Below are 15,030 nucleotides of genomic sequence, written 5' to 3' on the forward strand. Positions count from 1 at the left end.
CGCGCGGCGGGGTCCCGGGCAGCCGCGCCAACCCCGCGCCCCGGCGCCCGCCCGGCTCCCCTCCTGGACCCCCGCGCCCCGCCTGGACCCCGCGCCCCACCTGGCCCCCCCGCGCCCTGCCTGGACCCAGCGCCCTGGCCCCCGGAGCCCTGGCCCCCGCGAACAACCTGGTCTCCCGCGCCCCTCCTGGACCCCGCATCCCACCTGGTCCCCGCGCCCTGGCCCCCGGAGCTCCGCCTGGACCCCGCGCCCCGCCTGGACCCCGCGCCCCACCTGGCCCCCACGCCCCACCTGATCCCGGGTGCCCCGACTCCCCGCGCCCCGCCCGGCCCCCCAACTCCCCGGCGCCGGGTCGGCTGCCCAGCAAACTGCAGCGCAGGCCACTCCCGAAAGCGCCTTTGCCCAGCCCTGGCCCCAACGAAATTTTGTTTGTGACAGTGCGACCTTGGGTTTCTCCTACAATGTGAGAAGTTCCCAGTTTCTTTGCACCGTAATAATGACTTAAAGCGCCTTGTGGCTAGGCGCTCTTCTAAATCCTTTAGCTCCTATTAACCCATTTCCTCCGGCTCCCGTAACCCTGCAAGGGTGGGGGCGGGGAACGGTTAGCCCCGTGGCACAGATACAGGAACCCAGGCACCGACTGAGGGTCCAGATTACACAGGTAGATGTGGTGCCTCCAGGCTGGCTGGCTCCAGAGTCCCTGACAGATCATCCTTTTAGATTTGGTGTTTTGCTCATTTGTTTTGTTTTGTTTTTTTTTTTAGCTTGTTAAAACATATTGCATTAAAATATTATTTATCTCGGATACTGAGGGTGTTTTTTTTTTTGCGCCCTCTTAAATTTTGTGTACCAACCTAGTAAGATAATGCCCAGCCAGTACCCACTCCTCTCTGCCTGGTATTGGAAGTGTTTGCATTCTCCCTAGCTCCCAGCAAGTGGGATTACTGACTCCCCCGGATATTTCAGAAGGGGAAAAGCTCAAGCTCAAAGTTGCTAAGTGACTTGTCCAAGGATTTGTGGCAGGCAAGTCTGACACCAGCCCTGAGCTGGTTAAGGTACCAAGTTAGGGGAACTTGTAGGCAGTTGGGTTAGGTACTTCTTTTTTGGTGGGCTCAGCTCTCCTCATAGCAAACTCTTAAGAAGAGCAACATCACAAATATTACTATATGTAATATAGCCTTTTTATTACATTATTTTGGAAGGATTTTTAATAATTTTAATTTTGCTTTTACTTGGCTGCAAGGCCCTCATTTACAATGGTTGCTATTTCTTAGGACCGATTGGGCACACCGGGAAATTCTTGCAAAGTGAGAAAATCTAAATCATTTTCACATGTACTGAAACATTTAGGAATAATTAACTTAGCAATTTAATGATGTTGACATGGTGCTACCTTCTGTAGACATTTAATTATACATTTATTAGCTTTGACTTTGCAGTTTGCGTTTCTCACGGTGGAGCCAAAATTTACTTTTCCAGGTCTCCAACATTTTTGTTGGAAAGCCTTCCTAGCACCTTGTGAGTCCTTGTACCTCCCCGAGGGTAGCTAGCTCCTGGAATGGCCCCGCCCACTCCAGCCCCTGCTCCATTGGGGGGTTTACGTCCTATCGTCCTATCGTCCTATCGTCCTAGTGTTGTGGCTTTTAAGCAAACAGAACCTCCTTTAGTCAAGCCCCTGCTAAGCTGTGAGCTTCTCCAGAGCAGATTCTAACGGTAGCCATGTCTCAATTATCCTCCTACCTGATGGAGGGAGGACACTTGTCAATATTGGTTGAATTGTGATTTTATTATAGAAATTGGGGCAGGATGTGCAGTAGAAAGTATACCAGGAAAGGGCTGGAGAGTCCTGGTGCCACTAGTAATGCTGTGCGTCCTCGAGGAGGTGTCTGTCCCTCTCTGGTTCTCAGTTTCCTGTTCTGGGAAATGAAGATGGACTAAGAGATTTCTATTCTGTTGTCCCTTTCAGCGTTACCATATCTCCAAGCAGAAATGGGTTCATGGAAGAAGCAATTTGGTTTCATCTGAATGAGCATTATGAGAAGGTAAAGCTCTAAAGGTTGGCTTTGGCAAATGGGGTCCATCGATGTTGCAACAGCTGTGGCTTGTGAATTTCTGCATTTTTTTCTGGGTGCAATCCCTCTATTACCCCCTACTGTCCTCAGATCCTTAGCAGATCTGTACAGCCTTCCTGTGTCTCGTGGCATGCGTGACCACCAGGCTGTAAGCACATGTGAATTTGTACTGAGAGCCTGGTGCCAAGCCTGATGTGTGGCAGGCACTCAGTGCATGGTTGTCAGGGAAGAGTGTCTTCTCCGGATGAGGAAACTGAGGCACAAAGAGGTGGAGAGGAAGCAGCCATCTTGAAAACAAGCCCACTGCTGCGATGTTTCTGTTTCTTTTTTTTTTTTTTAAGACTTATTTATTCATTTTAGAGAGAGAGAGCAAGGGGCGAGGGGCAGACGGAATGAGAGCATCTCAAGCAGACTCCATGCTAAGCTCGCAGCCAGACACAAGGCTCCATCCCACAATCCCGAGATCATGACCTGAGTGGAAACCAAGAGTAGTTGCTCAACTGACTACATCACCTGCCATGATATGTCTACACAACTTTCCCTGCAAGAGAAGGGATTTTATATGTCTGCAAATTGGACGGACTTTCTTCTTACCTGTACCCAAACCACAAGCTGAACGAGGTCAGCGAGGGGCACTGCTTTCCCACCAGGACAGCTTTCAGGAGAGAAGACAGAGAACTTTCCTCCTTACTTAGGAAGCTCATCCCCCATTTCACCCCAACCCATCTTAAACCAAGGTTTCGGGCCAAAGACAGCTTGTCTGGGAGCTCTCAAGCCTAGGTTCCGGTTCCAGCTCTGGTGCAAACATGATCTGTGACTCTGAGAAGTCCCGCTCTTCTCTGCACCTCTGTGTCCCTGGCAGTAAACCAGAAGGCTGGATTAAAGCAGGGCTTCTCGAGCACATCCTCTGAGGATCCTGTTAAAATGCCATCTGATTCAGGATATCTGGGGCAGGGCCAGAGAGTCTGCATTTCTAACAAGCTTTCCCAGGTGACGTGGTCTGGCTCCTGCCAGACTCTGGACTCACATTGAGTAGCAAGGACCCAGAGGACTTCTGGGGTCACTGCTTGCTCTGAAGGGCCAGACCTTGAGCTGGGCCAGCAGGCACAAGAAGAATGACAAAGAGTTGCCCAGATCCAGTCCAGCAAGGACAGTACAGAATATGAAATGATTCCAAGGGGCCCTTTCAACCAATGGTTACAAAAATCATCGTCGTCGTCATCATCATCATCCACAAACATTTGTGCAGCACTTTTTTGCTGTCCATAGTAGCTGTCACATCCTTGAACCCAGTTGACCCCTGCGTCCCACCCTGGTGGGAAAGGAGGACATGGCTGGGGAATCTATTCAGTCCTAGCCAGAGGATTTGGGCAAGAGAACAATAGCCCCTAAGCTATTGTTTCCCAGCGGCCCTTTGATTTTCTTAGCAATTTTTTGGTGCCTGCTCTCTGACCCCTTCCTCTTTTGTCTCCTGCTGCACCTCCTCCCCGGTCCTAATTCTCCCCTCCCCCAACACACATACACACGGTGTCAGGGGGAGAAAAGTAGTGTGTCCACCCCCAGATTTCCCACTTTTGATCCTCTCCCCTCTGACCAAATAGAACCCAGCTTCAGGGATGGAATCCTGGCCCCTTTTGGGGGACCCCGGGGCAAATCACTTCATCTGTCAGTCCCACACTTCTCATTTATAACAATGATAAGTTTCCTGAAGGTCGCATTTGTTGATGATTCACATTGTTTGGGACACTATGCTCATGACTCTGTCCTTACTACAAGGCTAGGGAGGAGGAGCTATGACTATCTCCACTTGGTGGATGGGGAAACTGAGGCTCTAGGAAGTTTACCTGCCCAAAGTCACCCAACTGGTCTGTGATGGAGTCAGGACATCAAAGCTTGGCTGGCTGACATCAGAGATCATTGTAGATTCCTACACAGTTGTAAAACAAAAATACAGAGAGATCTCCTGACCGTTTATCCAATCTTCCCCAGTGGTAACATCTTGCAAGGCCATTGTATGGTGTTGCAACCAGGATATTGATGTTGATACCATCCGCTGATTTTATTTAGATTTCCTCAGTTTTACCTGTACTTTGTGTGTGTGTGTGTGTGTGTATAGTTCTATGCAGTTTTAACATATGTGCAGGTATGTGCATTTACCACGTCAAGATAAAAAAGAGCTCCATCACCAGAATGACCCCTCCTGTTGTCCAAATATAGCCACACCTTCTCTACCCCACCCACATCCCTAACCCCGGCAACCACTAATCCTGTTCTCCATCTCTCTACTTTTGTCACTTCAAGAATGTTCTATAAATGGAAGCATGCATATAAATGCTTTGGGCGTTGGCTTTTTTCATTCAGCTCGAATTCCTTGAGATTCACTTGACTTCCTTGAGATTCATGTGAGTAACCATAGTTTGTTTCCTATTCACTGTGGAGTGGTATTCCATGGTATAGATGTACCACAGTTCCACATTTGTCCACTGAAGGGGGATGTGCTTTCATCTGGTTTGCAGATTCTGTCTGTCAGGAATAAAGCTGCTGTGAACATTTGTGTACAGGTGATTGTGTAAACATAAGTTTTCATTTTTCTGGAACAAATGCCCAAGAGTATAAAGCCTTTGGTTTTAACCCCGACTTTGTGTGTGACCCTCCAGATGAGATGCAAAGATAAAAACACCACCACCACCAAAAAAGCAACATTTATGGAGATCTTACTGTCTATTTGGCACGATCATAAATATTTTGCCTGGATCAACTCATGAGTCCGCAGCACAACCTTAGGCTTAGATACTAGTATTGTCCCCATTTTACAGATAAGGAAACTGAGGTGCAGAGAGGCCACATAGTTTAAGGACACAGAGGTTGTAAATGGCCAAGCCAGAATTTGAACTCGGGCTGTCTCACTCCAGATTTGTCTCTTCAAGCACTACCCTACCTTTCTAGGAGTTAAGTTTCTTTTTCTTTTTCAGCAAACTTTTATGGAAGAAAAACATATATCCAGCAACTTTCACATACCTTAAGTGCATGGCTCTATGAATTTTTACAAAATGATGACTACCCTCTGGAACCCCCACTCATACTGAGATACAGAGCATGACTGATGCCTGGAAGTCTCCCTCATGCCTGCTCCCAATCATTATCTCCCGCAAAAGGGAACCACTCTTTGGCCTTCTGTCACCATAGATTTGGTTTTGCTAGCTTTTGAATTTTATGTAAATGAAAGCATACACCGTGTTCTCTTTTTGCATCTGGCTTCCTTTCCTACTGTGCATAGTAGTACTTCGTTCTTCCTTCCTACTGCGCTGTATTCTATTGCTTGGATAAACCACCATTGTATATCTCTTCTCCAGTTGAAAGATGTGTGGTTTGTCTCCATCTGAGGCTATTACGGTTAATGCTGCCATAAATATTCCTGACAGTGTCTATTGGTGTACGTTCCTATTGGGTAGATACTCAGGAGTGGGATAGCTGGATCTTAGGGTGTGCTTTCATAGATTCTATTAAACAGTTTCCCAAACTTTAAAAAAAAAGATTTTATTTACTTATTTGAGAGAAAGAGAAAGAGAGAGGGAGCATGGGCAAGCGGGGGGAGGGAGAGAGGGAGGAGAGAGAGAATCCCAAGCAGACTCCATGCTCAGCGCGGAGCCCAATGTGGGGCTCGATCACACAACCTTGAGATCAAAACCCGAGCTGAAATCAGGGGTTGGATGCTCAACCGACTGAGCCACCCAGGCACCTCAACAGTTGCCCAAACTTTTTATACCAATTTACACTCCCACAGGCTGTTTAAGAGAATTTCAATTGCTCCACATCCTCGTTAACACTTTACACGATCAGTTTTTGCATTTTAGCCATTCTGGAGGATACATCATGGTAACTCATGGTTTCAATTGCATTTCTTTAATGGTTTATGGTATTGAGAAGTTATACATATGCATACTAGCCATTTGGATGTCTTCCTAAATGTCTACTTAAGTTTTTCCCCATTTAAAATAAATGGAACTATCTTTTTCTTAATAATTTATGTTATTATATTTTTTGAAGATGAATATTTTATAGGCTATATGTATTAAAATATATGTATTTCTTACCATTCTGCAGCTTGCCTTATACTCTCATAGTGGTGAATTGTTACCTTTCTGATATGGGAAACGTGTGTCTTCTTTTTTCGCATCAGTATTTATCAGTATTATTAATCTTAAAAAAAATAAACTTTAGGATTTATTGATTTCTCCTGTAAGTTTGCTTTCCATTTAATTGATTTCTGCTTCTGTCTTTTTTGTTTTCTTTCTCTTAATTTCCTTAGGTTTATTTCTCTGTTCATTTTCCAGGTTTGGATCTGAAAACTCAGATTAAGGGTCAGCAAAATTTTTTTGGTAAAATGCCAGATAGTAGATATTTTAGACTTTGAAGGCTATATAGTCTCCATTACAATTATTCCATTATAGCATTACAGTAAAAAGCAGACATGGATAATACAGAAACAAGTGGTGTTTCTCTGTTCCAATAAAACTTTATTTATAAAAACAGACTGGGGGGAGATTGGCTGATGACAGTAGTTTGCTAATTATTTTCTAGTTCAGATCATTGATTTTTAGTGCTTTTTTCCTTTTTAAAAAATATTATTTATTTATTTATGAGACAAAGAGAGAGAGAAGAAGCAGGGGGAGCGGCAGGCAGAAGGAGAGGGAGAAGCAGACTCCCCATTGCCCATGGGACAGAGCAGACAATAATCTATAGCTAACTTTAAGTCAACTTTTTATAGATTGGTCATTAGAGTGCTGTCTAAGAGTACCAAATTCTAGCCTGGGGTTGCGACAGGGATTAGATGCTGTGACCCAGGTGGGCTAGTAGGCTAGTCATGCAGGGTAGTAAATGTCACTAATTTATTTTAATCCTGCTCTGCCATACTCTGTTTAAATTTATATTGCTTTTATATATCTGCTCTGCCCTACATTAAACCTTTCATCTAGCACTTTCCAGAGAAAACTAAGTATTATTCCATGAGGCACTAAAGGCTCCTTATGGGAATATCCAAACAATTCAAAGAAAAGGTAACAATAACTTGACCCTAAACACCCCAGGGTGGGGGCACCATGATCGTATTGAAGAAGTAACCATACTGACTTTGAATTAGCAGAACGCTCTGAAACCGAACTTCCAAGAGAAAAGAAACCTTAAAACAGTCAATGAAAAGAAAAAATTTTTTGTTATTTTGTTTAATTGGTTCTTCAATATTGTGAAATAGCTCTAGTAATAAAGCTTGCCTTAAAAAATATATTGTCTTGGGGCACCTGGGTGGCTCAGTCGGTTAAGCGTCCAACTCTTGGTTTCGGCTCAGGTCTTGATCTCAGGGTCATGAGATGGAGCACCAGGTTGGGCTCTGGGTGTGGAACCTGCTTAAGAGTCTATCTCTCCCTCTGCCCCTCCCCTCCAACTCTCGTGCCCATGTGCGTGCACTCTCTCTCTCAAAAATTTATTTTCAAAAGAATATATTGTCTTTTTAACTATATGTTGTTAAATACATATAGCTATTTATATGTCTGTACATGAGTATAAATAATAGCAATAATTATATTCTCATTAACTGTATGTTAGTAGAGTTACCTCAGCTTTTCCTATCCTTCTAGTTTTAGTTCTTCAGGCTCCTTCTGTGCAAGGTACTTGCTTCTTATAATCACAATATAACTGAGTCTTGCTTTTTTAGAAGTCTGACAAATTTTGAATCAAGACAAATTTGTTGAAATGTATTCCATCTCCTCGCTCTGCTACCTTGTTAGTCCTATGTTCTGTTATTCTTCCTATACTGGTTACCCTAGAGGATAGAACACTCTGCTCTGACTAACTGCATCTACTTTTGGATGTTAGCAGTCCCTGGATAAGGCAAGGAGCTAACAACACTTTAAGCCCATTTATCCCCTCTGCCTTTTGTTCTGTGTTGTCATGTATTTCATTCCACATACATGGTTGACCCTTCAACCACCTGGGGGTTATGGACTCTGACCTTTTGCGCAGCTGAAAATCCCCATGTAACGTTTGACTCCCCTGAAACGTAACTACTGACAGCTTACTGTTGATCAGAAGCCTTACCGATAACAGAAACACTTGATCAATACATATTTTGTGTTCTATGTACTATATACTGCATTCTTCCAATAAAGTAAGCTAGAGAGTAGAAAATATTAAGAAAATCATAAGGTAGAGAAAATACATTTACAGTCCTGTACTGTACTTAAAAAAAAAAAAAAGTCATGTATAAGTGGAACCACGCAATTCAAACCTGCATTGTTCAAGGGTCAACTGTATTCGTCCATGTATTACTCTTCCCAGTGCCCCTCATTTCCTCCCACCATCTTTGTGCTTTGATTTCAGGTCATTTTCCTTGAATATTTCTTGTAGGGCTGGTCTTCTGGCCACAAATTTTCTAAGTTTTTGTTTGTCTAAAATGACTTTTTTCTACCTTCATTTTATTATTATTATTATTTAGAGAAAGAGTGTGTGAGCGAGGGACAGAGGGAGAGAGAATCTTGAGCAGGCTCCACACTTAGCATGGAGCCCAATGCAGGGCTCGATCTCATGAACCTGAGACCATGACTAGAGCTGAAATCACATCTGACCTGACCAACTGAGCCACCCAGGTGCCTCTCTTCTACCTTCATTTTTTTTTTTTTTTTTAAAGATTTTATTTATTTGACAGAGAGAGACACAGCGAGAGAGGGAACACAAGCAGGGGGAGTGGGAGAGGGAGAAGCAGGCTTCCCGCCGAGCAGGGAGCCCGATGCGGGGCTCGATCCCAGGACCCTGGGATCATGACCTGAGCCTAAGGCAGACACTTAATGACTGAGCCACTCAGGTGGCCCTTCTACCTTCATTTTTAAAATGGTGTTTTGGGGGTGCCTGGGTGGCTCAGATAGTTGGGTGGCCGGCTCCTGATTTTGGCTTCAGTCATGATCTCTGGGTTGTGGGATTGAGCCCCGCAATGGGCTCCACACTCAGTACAGAGTCTGCTTGTCTCCCTCCCTGCCCCTCCCTCTGCTCGTGCTCCCTGTCTCTAAAATAAATAGATAAATGAAAGCTTTTTTAAAAAAAAAAAAAGAAAGAAAGAGAAAAAAAGTGGTATTTTCACTGGGTGTGGAATTCTATTGGCTACTTAAATGTCATTCCATTATCTGGCTTCCATCATTTCTGTTGAGAAATCTGATGTTGGTCTTACTGTTGCTCCTTTGAAGATAAAGTTTCTTGTCCTTTAGTTTTTAGAAGTTTATTTTATTTATTTGGTTTATGCTCCTTGCCTTTAGTTTTCAGTTTGACTGTGATTTGCTGTACTAGAGTCTGGCCTCCTTATTTTTATGTTTGATGGTGACAGACTTCGAGCCCCCCCACCCCTGCCCCTGCTGCCCCACCTCTGGGCAAGCTAAGAAAGTCCGGCTGCTCCCTCCATTTCTGCCAGTGGGAAATTCAAACCACACAAGCCTGAGTCCTGTGTGAGAGTCCTCATCTCAGCTCTGTTCCCGAATCACCATTAAAACCCAAGCCAGTCTTTTTTCCTGGCTCTCTCAATCTCTTTTTTGGACCTGCTAGGGGGAGCTGTTCCTGCTGTCCCAAGAAAGCCTCATTATGTGAGTAATAAACCTTTTCCTATCCTATTGACACATGTGTAAATCATTAGTCTCAACAACCAAACCAAATTTTAAGTAGATGGGTAGTGGTGGGGGGGTGTCCATTCACATCTGCAGGGTGAACACAACATGCCTAGTTATGTATAGGTTTCCCCAACTATCCAAAAGTAGAGCATTTCCATGAAACCTTTCATAAGCTGAAATGGCGTAAAGTGAAGAGTATACCCTGCCTTTTGAAAGTTCATATTACGTGACTTCACTTTTACAAAAGACCTACATTAGTATGGTAACAGCTTTTTCATAAAAATGAAAATACCCTTTGGATTTTTTTTTTTTTTATTAGTGAAAACATGTAGGTCTTTCATATATATATATGTTCATTATCTCTCTAGAAGATAGATGATAGGTAGATAGATACATAGATAATTTTATTTGGAGGGATTTATTTTAAGGAATTAACTTACATGATTGTGAGGGCTGATGACTCCAAAATTTGTAGGGCAAACCAGCAGGCTGGAGATTCAGGTAAAAGTTGATGTTGCAGTCTTGAGTCCAAAGGCTGAAAACTCAGGCAGAATTTCTTTGTTGCAGCCTTGAGGCAGAATTCCTTATTCTTCAGGATACCTCAGTCTTTGTTCTTAAAGCCCTCAACTGATTGGATGAGGCCCACCCACATTATGTAGAGCAATCAGCTTTACTCAAAGTCAACTGACTATAAATGTTAAAATACCCGGACAGTGTTTGGCCAAATAGTGGGTCACTGTACTCTAGTCAAGTTGACACATAAAGTTAACCATCAAATGCCCTTTTCTTTCCCTCCTCCATTCTTGGGACTCCAGTTACAAGTTTTTTAATATTTTCTGCATGGTCTCCTACACAGCTAATTTTCTATATTTTTTTATTCTCTTTTTTTCTCACCTTTAGTTTGAATATTTTTATATTCCTATTTTCCAGTTCACCAGTTCTGTCTTTTGATAGATTTATTCACTTGACTATTGGAATTTTGTTTTCTATTATATATATTTTTTTCAATTTTAGGATATCCAATTGATTCTTTTTAAAATATATGCCACCTTCTGGTGATTTTTCTCCATCATTTCCTCTATTTTATTGGGCATATTAATTATAGTTACTTTAGAGTCTATGTCCGAAAACTCCAGTATCTGGTTCCTCTGTGGTCTGGTTTTACTCTTTATTCTTCTCTTGATTTTCTGTATTTTTTCTGGTTGTCTGACCTTCCTAGTAATTTTTAATGCATGCCGAAAATTACATATGAAAAATTGTTGGGCTTCTGGATGACATCTTAGTCTTTCAGAAAGAGTTTGATTTTCTTCTAATTGGCAGATAAAGCACGACCGCTCATCTTTAATGGAGCCCGTTTCCCATTTATACATATTCTTAGTGTCTAGTCCTTTTATGATCTCAGCTAAAAGCCTGGGGTGTTTATTAGGAACCTTCATCCTTGATTTTCCCTGAACTCCAGTTTTTGCTTCCCAAGCTCTGAATTATGTGCTTAGCCTCCTAGCAGTTGCATTCTAGTTGGGTTCTCTGTGTCTCTCCATGTGATTGTGTATTCTTTGTGGATCCCCATTCTTTGGTATCTTGTCCCCCTCAGTCATAGGTGCTTGTTACCCCCTGATCTCTAGTTTTTTTCTTTATCCTTCTAATCCCAGGAATACACTGCCTTATGCTCTAGATCACTGCTTTCCATTTGGGCTCTGTGACCCACACTGTGAAAAATATGCCAAGAGCTAAAACCAGCAGAGGATACAACACAAACTTCAGTGTATTTCTCTGGGGTCTTGATCCCTCAAGTCTGGACTGCATGGGATACTTTTTTTTCATACCTTCAAACAGCATTTAAAAAAAATTTTTTTTCAGCTTTCGTAGTTGTTCTCAGTGAGAAGTTTAGTCTGATACCAGCTATTTTGTAGAGCCAGCAGCAGAAGAAGTCTGAGTTAAGTTTTGTATGGGACTTGCATATAGAAAATTTCTAACTCAGTGTGGGCTCTGTTCCCAGATGAAAAAGGGTTAATGGTCTGTCTGGACAGTAAGGAGGAGACTCCAATATTCTTTGATTTTTTTTTTTCCAAGACATGCAATCGTTCTAATTGCCCTGAAAGGATGCTGACATTTGAGAACGAAGAGGGGAGAGTGTCTGTCCCACGTCAGTGCAGAAACCCAGGCTGTGCAAGATTAAGACGGGAAGGAAATAGAGCAGCTGGGGTTCCGGACCCGCTCATGGATATTCCTTAGTGGGTAGGGGAAATAGCAAGCAACAATCGTGTCTACCACCATATGCGCTTTCATTCAGTTCCTCAAGGGTCCTGGAGACAAAAGGAAAAAGATCCAGTGATCTAATCTGAGGAACCGAGGCAGCCTGAGAGGGGAGGGTGTATTAGTCTGCTCGCTGTCATAACAAAGTGCCATACACTGTGCAACTTAAACACCAGAAATCTATTTTCTCACAGCTCTGGAGGCTGGAAGTCTGGGATCCAGGTGCCATCAAGGTTGGTTTCCGGTGAGACCTCTCTTCCAGCTTCTCAGCAGTTGCATTATTGCTACATACTCACGTGGCCTTTTCTCTCTTCTCTGTGGCTGGAGAGAGTGAGTTCGCTGGTGTCTCTTCCTCTTCTTAAAAGGACACCAGTGCTACTGGGTTAGGGTCCCATGTTTATGACCTCATTTAACTTTGATTACATCCTTAAAGGCCCTATCTCCAAATACAATCCCATTCTGAGGTGCTGGGAACTAGGACTTCAACATACAAATTTTGGGGGTCACACACTTCAGCCCTAACAGGGCTCCCCAAGATTATGGTTTGTGATAAAACTGAGACTGAAGTTGAGACATGCCCTGGTATGTCTCTGACCCTCAGTGATGAGTCGTCATTGGAAGAATGTGTCTAAGGCCTCTGGGCCTCCCGTGGTGGGTACTCAGCGAATATCATATGGAGCAAACCTAGCAGTTCAAAGTGGAATGTCTTATCAGCACAATAGTTTTTCCTTCCTTAATGTAAAAACTGAGGCCCAGAGAGGGCAAAAGGTTTGCCCATGATCACACAGCAAGTTGGTGGCTACAACCCAGGTCTCCCGCCTCTGAGCTCAGCGTTTTTTCCCCATCCCCAGGCAGGCCTCTTCCCCTCCCTCAGTCCTTGCTAGAATCAGAGAAAAGGGAGCAAATCTGTGAGTTGGGGAGTAGGCACCGACTCGTTTCCTCTCACAGGATATTTGTGTTTAAATCTCTGCGCCAGGCAGAGGAAGAGAAATCTAAGCCGTGTGTGTGTAGTGGGCTCATGGCGCTCTGAAAGGGCCCGTAGGTAGTGGGGTGGAGGCCGGGAGACAGGGTCATCCTGGGGAGGCCCGATCTGCTTGTCCTCCTGATTTACTACCCCCAACCCCAGCCTCATCTTGTGACCCTGGTGTGTGTGTGTGTGTGTGTGTGTGCAAGCACGCATGTGTGTAAAGTTGGAAAACTGGACTGCATCCCAAATGAAAGGAAAGCCAAATTAGTTCATGTCTTCATATCCAAATTATACTTTAAATTTAAAAAAGAGTGAAATGTTCCTTAAAATGTTTTTTAAAAAAAGTATTTTGGTTTCCAGGATAGAGGAACAATTTTGCCACAAAGCTAACAACTTTCCATGGGAAAAAAAAAAAAAGGAGATTTCTGATTGGTGGTTAAAGTTGCCAGGAAAGATTCCTGAACCTTCTGGGGAGGGGGGGTTGCTGAGCGTTCGGCCTCTGACCTTGCGGCGCACGCTGGCTGGTGTTGGGCACGTCCCCTGTCCCCCCTGGGCCGTGGTTTCTTCTCTGCATCGGTTTGTCCGTGCATCTGGAGGGATCACCGTTCGTTGGCGGCTCCCTCCTCACACCACGGCGCTTCATCTCCACGCACCGCTGCTGTGGTTCTTCTCACCTGCCCTTTGGAAGGGAAGGGGCACGGCCCTCGGGTTCCAAGGCCCAAGCACCGACTCCGGCCCACTTGCGCAGAAAGGCGACAGCTGGGACGCCCGTCGTAGCTTCCCAAGTCCACAGGAAGGCTGAGAGCAGGTCTGGGAGGGCTGGAATCAGGGCCCCTGTGGGATGCAGGGCAAAGGAGCAACGGAAAGCAAGTCAAGGCCGTGAGGGGGTGAGTGGGGCCCGGCGCCATGCCCTGTCGCATTGCTCCGTTCCAGTCTGCAGTCCAGTTCTGCGTGGGGTTCCTACGGCTGTTGCAACACACCACCACGGCGGAACTCTTCTGTGTGACATAGTAATGGCAGCTACTTGTCATTGTGCGTTTGGTGGCCAGCTTTGGGTCACGTGCCCGCCTCGTGCAACGGCGTGTGCTCCTGGTCCCGGAATCACACTTCGAGAGCCGCTGGGCTCAGGGAAGGCAGAACTCCTTGACTGCCTTCCTCACACCGTCTCTAGCTGATGGGAAGAGTGGATTCCTCAAAGCTCATGGGGATTCAGGAGCTGGGGGAGATGGCTGCCCGGTGGCAGGGGCACACGGGGCCAGGTCGTCAGTTAGGGGCCCTGCTCTGGAGAGAGTGTGCGATGCGGCCCGTGAGGATGGCGTGTTCAGAGATACGTGAGGATAAAGACGAGCTGGCAGAGATCGCGCTGGTCACCGAGACCCACAGGTGATGGGTCCTAAGTCCTGGCTGGGTGTCCGGTGGCTTGGCCACAAGCAATCCCACGGGGAATGCAGGCTCAGTGGGGCCCCTGTAAGTGAGGTCCTCGCGACGCCCGTGTTGAGACGCGTTTACCTGGATCTTGGAGCGAGAGAGCAAGCTGGAGGGAGAATCTGCTTTTAATTCTCAGAAACAAGGAGACTGGATCAAATGACCTGTGGGACCAGCAGACCAGCCCAGCCTCCGATCCCGAGTGCTCACGTCCCAAAGCTAATGATGTCATCGCCCTGGGCTGTGTCCGATCTGTGTAGTTAGGTTGATGGGATTAATCAGCTCATGTTAACATGCTGATGATCATGAAATAAAGACCGGCCATTTCAATAGGAGAGTCGGGGCTGAGGGACTAAGGTGGAATCATCTGGACTTTTACAGGGGTCATGGTTGAATTATCACAAAACTTCCTTTACTCAAAGCAGATGCTTATTGAGATTAATTTAGTGTGAAAAGTGAACCAGACTGAGTATAAAAGACATTGTCTCCTCAATTATGTAACAGGACACCTCCTCATTGTCCTCTACTCACTGAAGATGATTGTGCATTCCCTCCGGGACATTCAGCACACTGTGCTGAGTCGCTGTGCAATCCCTCTTTTGGGGATGTTCAATGAAATCCCAGTGTTCACACAAAGACGGAGTGGGCACAAACAAAAGGGAACATC

This window comes from Leptonychotes weddellii, chromosome 2 (assembly GCF_054177405.1).
Source record: "Leptonychotes weddellii isolate Sample4059 chromosome 2, ASM5417740v2, whole genome shotgun sequence".
In the NCBI taxonomy this organism is placed as follows: domain Eukaryota; kingdom Metazoa; phylum Chordata; class Mammalia; order Carnivora; family Phocidae; genus Leptonychotes; species Leptonychotes weddellii.